Source organism: Vombatus ursinus, unplaced genomic scaffold (assembly GCF_900497805.2).
Source record: "Vombatus ursinus unplaced genomic scaffold, bare-nosed wombat genome assembly UNPS02014772.1, whole genome shotgun sequence".
Classification (NCBI taxonomy): domain Eukaryota; kingdom Metazoa; phylum Chordata; class Mammalia; order Diprotodontia; family Vombatidae; genus Vombatus; species Vombatus ursinus.
Window position 1 is genome coordinate 36,695,466 of NW_020954550.1, and position 3,798 is coordinate 36,699,263.

A 3,798-nucleotide genomic window follows, 5' to 3' on the forward strand; every position below is an offset into this window, starting at 1 on the left:
ATCTGAGTTTTTGGTCATGTCTTGTTGCTGCTGCTTCTGCTCTTTCCATTTGAATTATTTTAGTCAACATATCTGAGGCCGCTAGATGGTTCAGTGGATAGTGCACTGGGCCTGGAATGAGGAAGACCTGAATTCAATTCTGACCTCAGACACTTAGCTGTGTGACCTTGGGCAAGTCGCTTAACTTCTGTTTGCCTTAATTCACTGGAGAAGGAAAATCTCATACAGGGTCATGTAGAGTAAACAAGGTCACAAAGAGCTGGACACGACTGAACAGCAAGAACAAAAAAGTCAACATAACTATTGTTCTCCTAGTTCTGATTAGGTCAAAGAACTTCTGGGTTGGGGAGGCGGAGCATGAAAGAAATAATGTGTACACAGGTTAGAGAATACAAAATATACAGACAGAAAGTATGATGCAATTTGGGGGTGGGGAAGAGCACTAACCATTGTGGGAACCAGGAAAGACCTCTTTGCCGCTTGAGCAAAGCCTGAAAGGGAGACCAGGATTCCAAGTGCTGGATATTAAAAGGAGAACACGCAGAAGGTATGATGGGCAGCCTTTATGGAAGAATGGAAGGGGCAGATTGAAAAGCATGTAAAGGGAAAGATAAATAAACCAATTTGGCTGGAATATAAAATGCAAGAAGGAGACAAATGAAAAAATCAAGTTGAAGTCAGATTGCGGAAGGTTTTAAATGCTAAAAAGTGAAATCTGTATTTTATCCTAGAGGTGACAAGACCCACTGAAGGATCTGAATGGGGGAGGCTTTGGGAAGATACACTTAGCAGTGCTGTTTAGGATGGACTGGTGAGAAGAGAGACTAGAGGCAGACTGACTGCTTACGGGGCTATTGTAATAGCCTGTGTGAGAAGAGGAAAGGGGACAGATGTGAGACATGCTGGGGAGGAACATCTGTTGACTAACTGGATAGATGGGATGAGGGAATGTAAAGAGTCAGGGATAACTGTGAGGCTGTGGGTTGGATAACTGGAAGACTGTTGTTACTCTTGACAAAAAAATTAGGGAAGTTAAGGAGCAGAGTGAGCAAGTGAGGAGAAGCTCAGAAGGAAGGAATAGGCTTCTTATTTAGTGTCTTTAGACTGTTACCAAATGACAAAGAAACTACAGAACTAGGCATTTCCCATTTTACTGTTGTGTTTTCCACCAAGCATGGTTTTCAACTAAGGTAAAAGTAAACATGGTTGAAAGACAAATGAAGCCTAAGATGGGTGAGGGTATAGTAATGGCATAGCTAGCTGCTGTAAATGAATTAAAGTCCTCTAGTTGCAGAAATTATATCTCAACATAGTGAAATAATAATTTATACTTTTATAAATTTATAAATTATAATTATAATTTAAAGTTTAAAATTGAGTAGGGAAAATTTGCATAAATGGCGGAAGAGGTGAGTGATGTAGAATATCCTAGTCAGATCTTATGTTTGCTTTGTACAACTTCATGTCTGAATCTTTCTAAGGTAAGGCATCTCTACAGGAACCTACAATGACTGATTTTCATACCTGAACCACTTGGGGTAATATAGAAATATAGTGGGAGAAGGAAGTCAATAGATAGGTTTTTTGGATTTATTAAAATGACAGTCATGGAGTCATAGAAAACAATGCCCAGACAGAACAGGTTGTTATAGAACTTTGGGCCAGAACCAATGGGAACAATTGTAAACTCTTCCATTTGGGTAATTTTTTTTCCCCAGTGGCTGAACAAGTTGTGGTACGTGCATGTAATGGAATACTATTGTGCTATAGGAAATGATGAGCAGTCAGATTTCAGAAAAATCTGGAAAGACTTACATGAACTGATGCTGGGTGAAGTGAGCAGAGCAGAACCAGGAGAACAGTACGTAGTAAGAGCAACATTGTGCGATAATCAACTATGAATGACTTCACTCTTCTTAGCAATACAATGATTCAAGGCAATTCCAAAAGTCTCATGATGGCAAATGCTATCCATCTCCAAAGAAAGAACTGATGGAGTCTGAATGCAGATTGAAGCATACTATTTTCACTTTATTTTACATGGTTTTTTTTTTCCTTTTGCAAACTGTAATTTTTTTTTTGGCAAACTGTTTCTTCTTTTACAACATAACTAGTAAGGAAATATGTTTTACATGATTACACATATATAACCCACATAAAATTGCTTATCACCTGGTGGGAGGAGGGAAAGGAGAAGGAGAGAAAATTTTGAACTCAAAATTTTATTTAAAATGAATGTTAGAAATTGTCTTTACATATAATTGGAAAAAATAAAATATTATTTAAAATTTTTCCCACGTATAAGATGGGAGAGGCATGATCAGACAGTAATTAATCTGAAAAAAATTCCAGAACTTTAGTGAACTACAAGCTTAATATGACTCATCTCTATGATGTGGCAAACTAAAAATAAAACCAAACAATATGATCTGAAGCTACACTAAGATCATAATATTGTTCAGGACTAGATAGGCTATACTTCCACTGGGCTCCACATCACCACCACTACCACCCCACAATTATACTACATATGATTGTGTTCAGTTCTAGGAATCAAATTTTAGGAAAAACATTTAATATAAGCTAGAGAGTTTCTATAGGAGAAGAGCCAGGATGGTGAAGGTCTTTCTACATGATGATTGATTAGAGGGAAAAAGGTATGTGTAGCTTGGAAAAGAGAAGACTTAGGGATGCCATGGTAGTTGTCTTCAAATATTTGAAGGTCTCCCACATAGAACAGGTATTCAGATCTGCTTGGCCCAAGAAGGGATGGAAATGGTAAAGAGCCAAATTTTGGTTTGACATAAGGAAAACAATTAAGGCTACCAAAAAATGAAATGGAAGACAGTAGGTTCCCCCTCACTAGAAATCTTTAAGCAAAGGCAGAGTGACCAGTTTGGGGACATTCTTTGTAAGACACTTCTATCTGGGAAAGGGTTACCCCAAATGGCCTTTGAATTCCCTTCCAACTCTGAGATTTTGCATTTATAGGATTCCAGGTTTTGCAATGCGGCTTTATTTTTTGATACTGCTGCAAGTTCTATTTAGCAATAAATTAAAGTACATTCATACAATTTTCTTTTCAACATCTTTAAAAATGCAAAGTCTTACAGAAAGAGCTCCATCTAATCTTCAGATTCAGATCCTATCTTATCTTCACTAATCTGAAAATCACAGTGTCTGTAAGTCTCTTTATCAGGTGTAACCACATTAAGCTAATCATGGAAATTGTTCTTCTTAAGATATTTCTTGGTAAGATATTTTAAATGCCTTTTGAAGTGTTGTCGCTATTCTCTTGGTTTCCAGTTTTTCCATTAACCTTAACCTTTTCCTTCAAGAACTACTTAAAATGTCCAGATCCCTTCTTCTACTAGATGGGTAAGGCCAGGGTTGAACCTCTAAGTTGGTTTCTTAGTTTTCTTGTCATCTGGTGGTACCATTTTAGATATATGATGTAGAGAGAAAGGGCTGGACTGCTAATAATAAGAATTCCCATAGGGAGTTGTTAAGCACTATAAACTTAACCTTTTCCATACTGAGAAAAATTATTTTCTCTCCCATATTAATAATCTATTACTATTGGGAAGAGCCAAGATTTTTTCCCTTAGTAGTTCCTCATTTTCTACTAGGTCACATCAGCCCCTGAAGAATAGGACTAATAATGAGATTGGATTTTAACATTCTCCCCACCCAACTGGGGAAGATTAGTTCTGAATTCTGTGTTTGACTCAAGCTTGGGAAGGGGGTAGATCTTTTGTCTAGATTGCTCAAGATTGGGGGTGGTCTGGGAGTAAGAAT

At 37.5% G+C, this 3,798-nt stretch overlaps 1 pseudogene; it reads right to left on the bottom strand.

Moving 5' to 3' along the window:
- Nucleotides 1-3,125: 3,125 nt before the first annotated feature.
- On the bottom strand, nt 3,126-3,440 carry LOC114044057 (annotated as a pseudogene).
- Between the last annotated feature and the right edge of the window lie 358 nt (nt 3,441-3,798).